This window comes from Diceros bicornis, chromosome 15 (genome assembly GCF_020826845.1).
Source record: "Diceros bicornis minor isolate mBicDic1 chromosome 15, mDicBic1.mat.cur, whole genome shotgun sequence".
In the NCBI taxonomy this organism is placed as follows: Eukaryota; Metazoa; Chordata; class Mammalia; order Perissodactyla; family Rhinocerotidae; genus Diceros; species Diceros bicornis.
In genome coordinates, this window is record NC_080754.1 from 62,228,566 (window position 1) to 62,241,832 (window position 13,267).

At 47.6% G+C, this 13,267-nt stretch overlaps 1 pseudogene; it reads right to left on the reverse strand.

The window, feature by feature from the left end:
- Positions 1–359: 359 nt before the first annotated feature.
- Positions 360–12,945, reverse strand: LOC131414630 (peroxynitrite isomerase THAP4-like; annotated as a pseudogene).
- Positions 12,946–13,267: the final 322 nt, after the last annotated feature.

The window sequence follows — 13,267 nt, forward strand, 5'->3', positions numbered from 1 at the left end:
ATAGTTTACTGTGTCTATTTTATTTCACATTTAGATCCTAACTCATTTGGAGTTTATGTTGTGCGCGGTATGCAATAGAGCTGACTTTCCCCCGATCAAGTGGAAAACCAACTGTCCAGGCACCGCTCACTGGGTAGTTCTGGCTTTCCCAGCTGACCTGAAATGCCTCCTTTCCCACCAGCTAGACCCCGACAGCTACAGATGCCTCTCGAGTGCCCTGGACCGAGGGAGGTAAGCTCTCCAGCCTGGGATCCCTGTCTACAAGGCACGGCTACTATCAGAGCCTTCTCCCAAGAGAGCAGGGAGGATGTGACACACAGAAGTGCTCAGGGGCCCTCAGCCACACAGCAAGAAACCCCTCATAGCGACCGGGCGGGGCGAGCCACCAGGCTCTGGTACTGACCCTGGCAGGGGGGCAGCAGGCTGCTCAGGGAGGGGAAGCTCACTGTCTTCAGCTCGTCCAGCTTCTCCTGTAGCTTGGACGCCTGCTGTCTGAGCACTGACCCTCTGCCGCAAGGTCTTCGGCTCTCCATTCTTTGCCACCTGCCCCTGCAGGCAGCACCCCTGGCTCTTGTTCTGCCCAGAGCAGAAGCAGTAGGAGTGCTGCGAGTCAGGAGTCTGCAGGTCCCCGACGCTGACAGGATGACCGTGGTGATGGACATGGGGCTGCATCACTGGGCTCACTCTGCAGATTCCACAGCTGGCGTCGGGCTGACGTGTCAGAGGGACAGAGGGGCTCTGGGGGGCTTCTGCGGCATCACTCTGAGTGATAAAGTCTGGGGGCTCTGGGCCAAGCCCTTGTCTGGCCCCAGGCTGGTCCCCCTGCAACCAGGCTCCACGTATCTCTCCAACCTCTTTCGTTCGACAGGCTCTTGGGGATGCACCTCTCCGGATTGTGTTTGGAGAAGAAAATTCTATTAGGAAGGAAGCAAGCCGATAAATTTGCATGCCCCAGATCCTGGGGGTGGGAGAGAAAGTCATCTGAGGAAACCCCACTCTTATCTAGCTGGCCCCATAGGGGGAGGTGGTGAGCTCATCGCCAAGATCCACAGTAGAGGTGTTTGCTTCTCCCTGGCTGCCTGAGGCTGTGATGGCCACACCATCTCCTGAGTTCCTTCCAGAGAGTGCTGTGCCCTCTCCTGACCGGCGCCTCCTGGGTGGCCCTCGGTGCAGTTTCACCCTGCAGAGCGGCTCGCTTCAACTTGTAGCACTCTGGCTTGTCCATCAGGTTTTCACCTGAGGACGACGATGAACCTGCAGCTCCCTTCTCTTCTGCTTCACTCGAATGTCCCCTCAGGCCCCCCAAGGCCCCCCAAGGCCTTTCTGGTGTCCTTTCTCCTGGTGTGGCATCAGGTAAAAGATGGAGGGCACGGCCATGGACTTGAGCAGGCAGTGCTGATCCTCCAGCCTTTTGGAGAAGCTGTCTTTGGCAAAATGTTCACTACAGAGGAAAGAATACCTGGTGGGGGTCCAGTTACCCCTCTGAACAGCTTTTAACCACTGGATGAGACGTTTTGAGGTCTTCGGGGGGAACCTGCAGGACAAATAACACAGTAATTAGAAAGACATAATTAAACAACTTTCCCTAAAATGATCTACTATAAAAGCAAAACAAGTGTTTTTGCAAATACCCAGACCTGTATTGACTTCCACATTTAAAACCCGAGTAAAGATTGAAGGAACACCTTCTACTTGCAAGTTATTACTGGAATGGAAAGATGCAGGACCCACTGCCTACCCTTAAGGAGCTTACAGTCTGCAGGGCAGATAAGGAAGGTGAGGAACTCCTCCTACATGTGCTCAAGGCATACAGATGCTCAGACACATGGCACAGGATGGCATCAAGACCACAGGACAGGCTTCAGGAAGCCCCAGAAACAGCTCCTAGAAGCTCACAGCTGACCAACCGTCCTGCTGTGCTGGGGATGCAGGATTTTGGTGCTAAAAACGGGATGGTTGGTCCCCCTATTTAGAAGCCAGGCCAGGTGTCAGCCAGCAGAGCTTCCCAGACACTCAGCATGGCGTCTGGCGCCTGCTGTGGCTCAAGCAGCTGAGGATGGGCAACCAGCTCTAAGAGGGGGTCAGACTCAAAAGCTGTAGGTCTGTGTTCCTACTGTACTTCCACTATCAGGGGTAAAACAGCTCCCTTTAAGACACAACCAGCCCCTGGAAGATACTGAGCAACATACTGAATATTCCTTTCTTCTCATTAAGGTAAGATTTCTATTGAGATGGAACTGAGCACATGGGGGTGGGGGTGGTCACTCCACAGGGCTCTCTGCTCCATCTGCGGTCATCTAACCCACCTGAGGCCGCTGTGGACCAGGACCTGGGTGGATACTAGCTCCTCAGGAACTTCTAAGTAACATGACCTTCTAAACTTTCTCCATGCTTTCTGAGCCCATCTCCCAAACACCTCCCCCCCAATTCCCACCTCCTTGGCCCCCTACCACGTTAGACCATTATGAACGCCAAGAGCAGCCTGCCTCATTTTCAGACACAGTAACCAAATTTTGGGGACACAAGCTCTAAAAGAAACTGTCCAGAAAGCTCAGTGGCTGACCTCTGGAAATACTCCAATATTACCAGTTCTTTTGATAGACGGGAACAACATGAGACTCAGAACAAACCACTGTAAACTTCCAATAAGACTATAAATGACAAGCGTCATTCAGGTCTTTAAAACTTAACACCCTGCAACATCAAACAGAAGTATCTGCGAGGGGGTCTTTCACGTCAAGTCCCTTCAGTTCACTGTCCTGGCACCTTCAGTGTAGAAGTCCACAGAAAGGGACTCGCTGAAATAGCTGAATTCCAGAAGCCCTCAGGAAGGCGCCAGGCCAGAGGGAAGCCAAACCCCTTGCCCTGTCCGGGGCCAACTTCCTCGGGGGCCCAGGAGGAAGTGGGAAAGGCGCCCCTCCCGCGAGTCCGCAGGGTCAGCCTCTCCAGGAGGCGTGGGCCGTGCCCTGCTCCCCGCAGGATGCTGTCAGGATCCGCTCCAGGCCTCACCTCTATGGGCAGAGCTACCTTTCCCCGGAACCGCCAGATCCTTCTAGTCACAGAGCATCTGGGAGCCCGTGGTAACCCAGGTACAAGTTGCATTTGCTCAGCCACAGTCCTGATGGCAGAGATCAAGGCGGGCTCCCAGGATCAAAGGAGCGGAGAAGTCAGAGCAAACGCAGGAGGACAGCTGACCAAAAGAGGAGCGTTTCCGGAACACACTGTTTCTGGAAATTGTCAGCACCAACTTGAGTGAGGGGAGCTTAAGGTGGCCGCGGGGTGGTGGTGAGAGGGTGGTGGAGGCCCTAAGGTGGAAGCCGGGCGGCCTCCAGGTGGGCTCAGGGTGCGCGCGGGAGTGACCGCCGGTGGCCACGGCGACGCGAGGAGCCCGGGCCAGAGACGCCAGCCAGGGCCAAGGTCACACAGCGCCCGGGCGCTGGCTCATTCGCGGGACCGGCCCCGAGGCCCGGCGCCCCAAGTGAGGCCGCCTCGGGCCGGCCGCGCGGCGTCAGTTTCCCCGCGGGGCCCAGCGGGCGGGGCCGTGGCCGGCGGGCAGCCCGGCGCCCGGCGGAGGGAGGGGCGGCTTGTCCCCCTGCCCTGCCGGTCTGCTCAGTTCGCGGCCCGCAGCCCGTCACCACCTCGGGGTTTGGGCCCCTAGCGGGACCCCCCAGGGGTGCGGCGGCGGCGACTGGGCGGCGGGACGTGGGGGCCGCCGTCCGGCAAGATGGCGGCGCCCAGCCGCGTCGGCGCGGGAAGACGGGGCGCGGAGGGAGCCGGGAGGGGCGGCCGCGGGGGGCGCTCGCCCGGCGCCGCGGCCCGGGACGTCCCGGGGGCTTGGGCGCAGGGCGGCGGCCGGGGCGGGGCCCTCGGGCGGGGCGAGGCCGGCGCGGGGCTCACGGTCGGGATCGGCGGGTCCCGGCGCTTTTCCAGGCCGCCCGCAGCGCCCGGCGACCCCCGCCAGGCCCAGGCCGCGGCGACGAGAAGGGACAGCGCGGCGGCGGGACGCGCTCGGGCGGAGCGCGTCTTGAAAGGGCTTCTGCCTCCCCCGCCGGGAGGGAAGACGGGCAAGCTCTCTTGGTTCTGTTGGGGGCTGAGGGGAGACGCTCCAACACTCACAGCACACGCAGTTGTGTTGTTTCATTCACTGACCAACAGATCATCCAGGCGCTTTTCGGGGGGCGGGGGTGGGGTGTTGGCCCATCCTCTTATGCTGCTCCTCCAGAGGGGACAGTTCCGGAATTTTTGATGCAAGATGTTGTGGCTCTTGGTCCAGTAGCCTTGAAAGCGTTGTTACACGCGCTCTCTTTTTCATCCCACAACAGTTTTGGTTCATTTCATTCCTTGTAGGGAGTGATTTCCTTCAAGAACCCCCCCTCCGTCAAGGAAGACTTTCCCCTGATTTAATTCCACCTGTCATCCTGGGTGGCTTTGTTCTTCCTTCGGTTTTCTCTTCCTGGCAGCTGCAACATCAATTGACTGAAATCCCAGTTTGTAAACTGTAACGTAGGCATGTTCGCCCAAGATTTCAACGGTCTGTGGCATCTCTTCACTTAAATGTGTTAGGTGGCTGGAGGAAACAGTAGCCCTGACTCCCAAAGGAGCGTGTTAACCAGATGGATTTTCTGTGAAGTTTGTTTTAAAACAAGAAAGTATCAGGCGCTGTTGTACTGTTCGCAGGGGCATGGGGTGGCAGAAGGAACACAATTATTTACTTATCCACTTTCTTTGAAGTTCTTACTGCTTGCATACCTATGACCATTCTTCGGAGAGACTTGGTTACGGTGAAAAGCACAGTTTAATGTTGGTCATACTACCTTCAGTGTGAAAATCTCATGTTCAACTTAGGATGATTCCCTATGGGACACGGAAGGCTGCTTCAAAGTAGAAAAGGTGGAAGACCTCTGTTGATGCTGATAAGAATACATATGATATCTGTAGGGTGTGCTGGGGAATTTCTTTTCTGATGTGATGCTGTACATATGTCCTTTTAGGGACGATTAATGGACCAGCCTCCACTGATCCCTGGAGTCCTTACAGATTCAGCCTTCCTTGACCAAGTGTTAGGCAGTTCCTGGTTGTTTTCATACTCATCTGTTCAAGGAACTGCATGTATTTTGGAGTGCAAAGTTTGCCTCAGGCATTGTTCTAGACCCTGGGGCTAGAGAAGTGAAGAGACAACAGCTGTGCCCCGGCTGACATGACATGACACCGTGTGGAAGAGTGGGATGTGGGAGAGTGATGTGGGCCGAGCAAGAGGAGGCTGGAGTTGTGGCCAGGATGGCCAGGAAAGGTCTCACTGCGGAGGAGCGTTTTATGTAAGACACGAAAGCAGTGCAGGAGGAAGGGCGAGTGGCGTGCTCTGGGAGCAGCAATAGGCCAGTGTGACCAGGGTACAGCAGGTGGGGTGAGGGAACCAGGAGCTGAAGACAGAGGGGTGAGTTGGGCCCAGTCCTGGGGCCTCGTTGGGTCATAGTGCGGAGTGGGTATCTATTCTCAATGAGATGGTGACCCTTTGGAAGGTTTTGAGAGCAGGAGTAACGTGACTGAACGTATGTTTAGCAGACTCGCTCTGGCTGCTCTTGAGAACATACCACAGAGCATGGCAGAAGCAAGGAGACCAATTAGGAGGCTGTTGCAATAAGCCAGGCAAGAGGCCTTGAGGCTCAGGTCAGGGTGGGGAGGGTGAATTCCGGGTGTGTTTGAAGGTCCGGACCTTAGGACTGTGTACAGGTTGGAAGTGTGAGGGCGGGGTTGCAGAGGGAGGAGTTGAAGCTGGAGGGAGGTTTAGGGTCTGAGCTCAGAAACTCAGGTGGGGAAGACTTGGGGAGATCCTGCTTAGTGGGAGCTGATGGAGTTTGGTTTTGTAGGCGCTGACTGTGAGGTGCCTGTTAGACACCTGTGTTGTGATGTCCAGGGAGCCTTTGGGTCTCCGGGCCTGGAGCTCAGTGAGTAGGCCTGGACTAGAGGTAGGAGTGTGCGGGAGGCCACTTTGGATGAGGGTCTGAGTGTGGGAGGAAAGAGAAGGACCAGGGAGGGGGGCCCAGGGCTGCCGGCATGTGGAGGTCTGGAAGGTGGCAGTCAGACCACGGGCTGGTTGTCTTCTTCACGGGGCCACGAGCGCTGTGTCAAAACACACTCTCAGTTCAAGGAACTGGCTGGTGCCAGCACTTAAATAGCCGCACTGTCCATTCCTTGAGGACAGAGCCAGTATCTTATGCCTGCATCTCCAGTGCTTCACATCGTGTCTGGCACTTGGTAATCAGAGGAGCAGAAACTGAATTAATAGTCACTTGCATATCCCTGTACTGTAGGAACTTCAGTTTGTAGAGCTTGTGCATAATGCAAATCCAGTGTGTGAGTGTGAGCGTGAGTGGATGAGAGGGCTGCTCACTACCGGGCGGTGGGTTTAATGTGGACCTTCTGTCCAGTGTGTTCACTAAAGCAGGTTTCCAATTTTCTGATGTAACCAGGGTCGGGTGCTGCGCACGTTGCTGGAGCCTGGCCCCTGTCCCGTCTTCCCACTCCACCGGGCAGAGCCGGCAGCTTTGCCCATTTCATGGGTGAGGAGACTGAGGCTTAGAGAAGTTAAGTTACGTGTCCTACAGCTAGCAAGTGGGCCCTCTGTCTCCAAAAACAAATCTTAATAGAAATTAGGAAGTTGAACGTTAGAAGTGAGTGTATTTAGAAGCATGCCTCCTTCCTCCATTAGAAGGTAAGATCCGGACAGTCAGGGAGCCTGGCGGTCTGGTCCAGGCACCTCAGCCTGCGCTGAGTGAGCAGTGCCTCGGTCCGAGGGAGCTGTGAGGGGCCCTCGGCCTGTGGCATTTCAGGCTCCGGGAAGGACAGGTCGGTCCTGTCCTCCAGTGCAGGTGGGACGGTGCAGAGCCACTGACGGCCAGTCAAGACTGTGATGGCGGCACAGGGGTGAGGGGTCCTGTGCTTGCGCTTCTGGTCGGAATTGCTGCTGGTCCGTGGGACTCTTCGTGCTCAGTTTCCAGGGTAAGAGCCTAAGGACACTGATCCGGCCTGTGACGTGGCGCGGATGGCTGGCTCCTGCTCTCTAAACGCAGTCCTGTCTCTTGTGAGGAATGGCCTTGGATTCAGTTTTAGTGAAGTAACTCACATGTTGTGTCAGTTTCCTGTTCATGTTGCACGAGGTGCTGCACCTCAGTGTGGTGACAGAATGTGGAGACTGTATCTCCTTCGACACTGCGCCATCATTGTGTCACTCATTTCAGTGACTCCCAGAGGGAAGACGCGGAAACGTGTTGCCTTCAAGAACACCCTGGTGAGGAGCATCACTGTGTCGATGAGGGTCAAGTGACAGATGGTCAGTTCAGTGAGCTCATTCGGCCTGTGATCCAGAAGGGCTGTGAAGATGTGGAAGAGAAGGAGGAATATGTTGGCAGTGAGTCCGATGGCCGCTTGGGAGAAAATGGCATTTCTTAATGGTAACATAAATGGAAAGTGATGATCTTAATGGAAAAGAAGAAACATGTTTTATAGTCTGAAAAAATAAACAAAAGATCTCCCCTCTTCCGTGTTATTCATTCCATAATCAAAATAATCACTCCCCCCATCATTTTAATTTCACCAATTTATTCTTGATTGACCCTATCTCATTTAAATTCTTAAAAATACAGTCTCAATATTAGTTTATACACCAAATAATTAACATATATCACATACCAACACATCCACAATCATATATGTATAGGGTGCACATTATCTATACTACTAGGGTATTGGGACTCACCGTTCTGAGTGTGAATATTAAATGAAAGAATGCAGAAAGTAAACAAATGCTTTCTAAACAGTGATGTTCGTATAAAATGAAATCAGTAGCTCGAAGAGACATCTGTGCTTCCAAATTCATGGCAATATTATTCACAATACCTAAGATATGGAAACAACCTAAACATCTGTTCACAGATGAATGGATAAAGACATTGTAGTGTGTCTATATACATTGGAATATTATTCAACCTTTAAAAAGAAAATCCTGCGATTTCCAACGACATGCATAAACCTGGAGGATATTATGTTAAGTGAAATAAGCCAGACACAGAAGACAAATACTGCATGATCCCACTTCTATGTGGAATCTAAAAAAGTTGAATACATGAGAGCAGAGAGTAGAGTGGTGGTTACCTGGGGGGCTGTGGGGGGAGGCGTGGAAAATGGGGAGATGTTGGTTAAGGGGAACAAGGTTGCAGTTATGTATGATAAATAAGTCTAAAATAATACTGTGTTATACACTGGAAATTTGCTAAGAGTGTAGATTTCAGGTGTTCTCACCATACAAAAAAAGTGGTAACAATGTAAGGAGAAATGTTAATATATGTTAATTAGCTTGATTGTAGTAGTCATTTCACTATGCGTATGTATGTCAAAACATCATGCTGTAAACCTTAAATATACACAATTTTTATTAAAAAACAAATCATGAGTGTTTGTACAAATGAACATTTTATGCTAATGGGGAAAAAATTACCAAAAAACTTTGGAAAAAAAATATTCCTTTGAGCCTATCCCACATCACATCACTCTGATGCTTTTTCTTTTTGGTCCTTCTTCCACATTTGAGTAGTCTGTGATTACATGGGATGGTTCCCGCCCTGTCCTAAAGTCAGCTGATTATCGACCTTCACTGCATCGGCACCTGAACTCCTTTGTGTCATATTACCTAAGACTGTATTCCCACAGTGTGGGATTGAGATGCGGACATCTTTATAAGAAGTGTATCTCCTCGAAATGATCCTAGCTCTCTCCCAGTAGAGTTTCCATACAGAGACCCCTTATGGAAACTCTCTTCATCTCAGCAGAGGATTGCTAAAATCCTGATCTCAATTTTCAAGAGAACAAACAAAAAAATGTTTCTGGACTTTATGACATTCAGGAGGTTGCATCACAGTGTTCACATGGCACTTCACGTCTTGAGACTTCACTTAAAACTGGGATACCCTGCCAGGCCTCGTAAAGATACTTAGGTCTCCATTACTAAAGATGCCTCCGCTTATGTCTTAATCACGAAATATCTGTAACAGAATCCTTTGTGAAATATCACTGAATGGTTTTGAAATTACTTTCTCATGTTATTTGCCCTGGATGCAGGCATCATAATTTGATCAAATTAATTCAATCCAGGGCTTAGAAAAATTCAGCTGTATCATGCTGTGCAAAGGAAATCCCCACAATTCCTCTCTTCCTCTTCTGAGATGAAAGAGTATTCAGTTATGTTTTTAAGATCATTTGTAAACACAGTGGCCCATAAATATAAATGTGAAAAACAATGCAGTTAATTTAATAGTATTATTGGCTCAAACTCAGAAAATCACAGCTGAGGCAGAACATTGATCTAAAACCACCTGATAGAAACGAATTTATAAAGGAGACATTTCATAGTTGAGTAAATGCTTTTTACTCTTTCTCCCAAAGCTTAATCTAGTAAAGGGACATATTTGCGTCATTGCCATAACCAAACAACCAGCGGTTCTCACAGGCAAACGTCTGCGCCCACACACACTTTGGTTCTGCTGCCGCGTCACACTCAGGAGAAGCACCAGGGTAATACTGACTCGGAGGCACAATGGTCTCCACATCTAAGGATCACGTTAATCCCAGGACAAGTAATCAAATATTTGGGAATCACCAACAATATATGGGGAATTATTTAATAACTGTGTCTGAAACATTTTATTAATATTCTACATACAGTTTAAGCCATTACCTAAACATATAGGGAAAATATTGGGTAAAGTAACATGGATAATTTTAATGTTTTCTTCTCTCACCCCATGGAATGTCTGTCTCACTGCTTCTAATTCATGCCTGCACTCTGAAATTGCCGCACTGAGAAGGAGTGTATCTGCTGGATCACCATGGGCATCCTTCTCCATGAGGCTCTTGAGGGCCCTGGTGCTGAGCCTGATGTGAGAGGACTATGATTCTCAAGGACTGGGGTTAACAGATCAAGTACAGTCAGTTAAATATGAATTTCAGGCAAATAGTTACTATACATAGTAATATACTACAAATAATTAATATCTTTAATACCCCCAGGTAGTGCATACAAATATTACAGGCAAACATTACACAGTTATACTAAAATGTTATTTGTTGTCTTTCCAAATTTTAAACTTAACTGTGTGCGCTGTATTTTCATTTGGTGAATCTGGCAACCTCAACATGAAATATTCATGGGATCTGAAAACGTGGTGCAGACCTTGGAGAAGTGGAATAGAAGAAAAATTCATAGAGGCCATGTAGTTTGGTCTGAGTGTAAAGGAGACTTGGGTCCTAACCGATACCTTAGAAACTTAGCAGTTTGATTGCACATCTCAGCGTTCACTGTGAGAAGTGATGACCAGCTTGTCCTGGGGCTGAGAGTGAAGCCCCTGAGCACTCTCAGAAGACAGAAAATGCAGCTCAAGTTCACTCTCATCAGACTGCCTTCACTTTTGGCTATTCGCACTATTATTGGCCCCAAAGTATAAGCCTAATCATGGACAATGGTGGGGGAAATAACACCATTAAAGGCACAGGGAATAGAAGACTGGTCATGAAGTCTAAGAGCTTAGACCAGATGCCTGAAGAAGAGAAGGACTGTAATCAAAGGAAGAAGCCATTAACAAAACCCAAGTGCTATTTTGCATTAGACAATATACTATTTTTGAGAAAAAAAGTTGGATGAAGCCTATTTCTTCATCTATATAATAATATCTAATGTTTAGTGTTGTGTTATTTTATGATGGATATCTTTTTAATGTAGTTCTTTGCCTAGCATATAGTTAAGTGAAATCTAGATCACAAAATAATATCCTGTGGGTTTTTTATTATTGTATGAATAAAAAGTGTTATTTTCCTTATAGGTTTTACCATATTCTATGAAAAGCATTGTAAAACCCATGACTGGTCAATGACAGCATACAGCTCTTGTGAGAATTACAGGTGACCTGGTTGGGGAACCAGGGGTTGGTTGGGTCAGAGGCAATAGTTCGCAACTTTAGAAACACACCTGGCAATATCAGAAAGGAAATTACCTTTCCCAGCTAGATCAGTGCCATGAAAAGCCTTTGTGAAATGTACAAATGTAAACAGAATCATGATGGTAAGTTCCAGATACCATTGAAAACCTGAAATGCACCCACTGTTCTTTGGCAATTGAACTTCATGTAGGGTGCAGCTGGAAGCAAAGTGCTTGCTACTGAGGGTATTCATAATCCCAGGACATTTAATTCTTGGCTTAAACGGGGAAAACATGGGCAGGGGACATGTTGCTGCAGAAGTAGGAGTCAGGAAAACACTGGACGGGCTCAAACACAAATCCTGTGTTATCTATTTCTGGAAACTTTAAAATCCTGTCTGCAGTGTGTTTTTCTGACCATGGAAACCAAACCGATCTGAGCAAAAATGTGACACTTTTTCTCATAAAGGATTGCAAGATCTTTTACCACTGTGACCCTGTGCATCACAGTCATGAGGAGATCACAACTTGTTGTTTCAAATGTTGTTTCAGGAAGGAAATGGAGAGCATGTTTTCTGTGCTCCAAGAACTCTCTTCAGGTTAGTCAAGGCCCATTGTCTCTGACATCTTCCCTCCTTTACATGAGATGCAGGGGCTTAACATGAGTTATTTTAAGAAAAACTTAAAATTCTCCAGTGTTCAGGAACATACAAGTTTTCTACTGATCAAGTTTCTTGAGGTTTTGATGCAGTTGAGAGCCACAGACAATCCCTGTCATCATCATTTTGTTCCTTTCTGTTTTCAACAGCATCTTGGTTCCATCCTCACTGTCTTCCATTTTAAAGACACACAGACACTAGAAGACTCGATGCAGACAATGTTAACTTGTTAATTTAAATGACTAAATTGAAATTTACTTATCATTTTTGTGAATATATGTCTTATTGAGCTAATTACAATTTAAAACTTTCAGAGGAAACAGCAGAGAGAGTAAATTTTGAGGATAGTTTTTTATAAGTTTTTTTTATATTTATAAATTATATTTAGAAATTTTTATAATTATAAGTGAATGCTATGTCATTCAAGTTTACAAATTATGATTCTCTCATCACTAAGCAATCTCACTCAAGCTAATCTACAGAGCATTTTATAAGTTGTAGTCCATTTAAATAACACAAAATATTAAACAACTTATTTTAAGAAAATATTTGATATCATGCTGAGTGCTACCATGCTTCCATTTCTGTAAGTTAGTCATTAACCGTACAGAGATTAGACATGCAACAGAAAGTGACGTTTCCAGATAGTTTTGAGGTAACAACAACAACAAAAGGAATCCCTCTGTTAACAATTACTATAATGGAATAAACATACTATTCTTTATCGTCATCTGCTAAACTCTCACTATTGTGTAACGTAGAAAATCTCGTGTTTAATCACATTATTGTAAACAGCCAAAGTTTTAGAAATATGCTAAAGTGTCGTCCAAGTTTAAAAAAAGGAAGTAAGACTAAATCATCCTGGATTACCTCAGACTCGCTGTGTCTTAAAAGGTTAAATTTTCCATAAATGCATAAAATAATTTGTTTCTGAACTAATTTATTAAAATGATAAATATTCAAATAAAATTGCAATTCAAAATAACATCATAAAATTACAAACTTCCTTCTACAAATTATAAATTATTGTGATCTTAATATTAATGAAATTTATGTTTCATCTGGAAATACTTACTGATTAGTTATGATTCAGTGAGATATAAAACCAAAATTATGAGAAGAGAATTATCCTAACACATCACTGAGAAAATCCTACCTCGCCCCACCACCCGCCTAGGGTCTTGAGCACTCGCTGTTCATGAAGCTGAGACATAGACACTCACCCAGCTGAGCCTTTGGAATTATCCTGGGCGTGAACTGTGGACCCAAGACATAGTCATAAGAAAGGGATGCTGTCAGCTCATCTCTCTCCAGGCCCATGATTGTCGTGTCACCTGTAGGATCAGGAGATCTGGCCTTGAGATTGATGGAAAGGAGAGCCACCAAAGAGAAAACTGAACCAAACTAATTCCTTGAAAACAGCAGACAAGGAACAGCTGGCTTTCAAACTTTTCCACATGTGAGCTCATTTTCCTAGGTCATCTTGGCCTGGTGGGTTGTGTGGTCTCAGTCCTTGTCTACATAACAGAAGTCAAACAATAATCCTACCTTCAAAAGGACTTTTTTTCATATTTATTTCCATGTCAGATTATCCAATGTATCTTCACTGATACAAAAGATTCCTGGTGGCCTTCACATATGT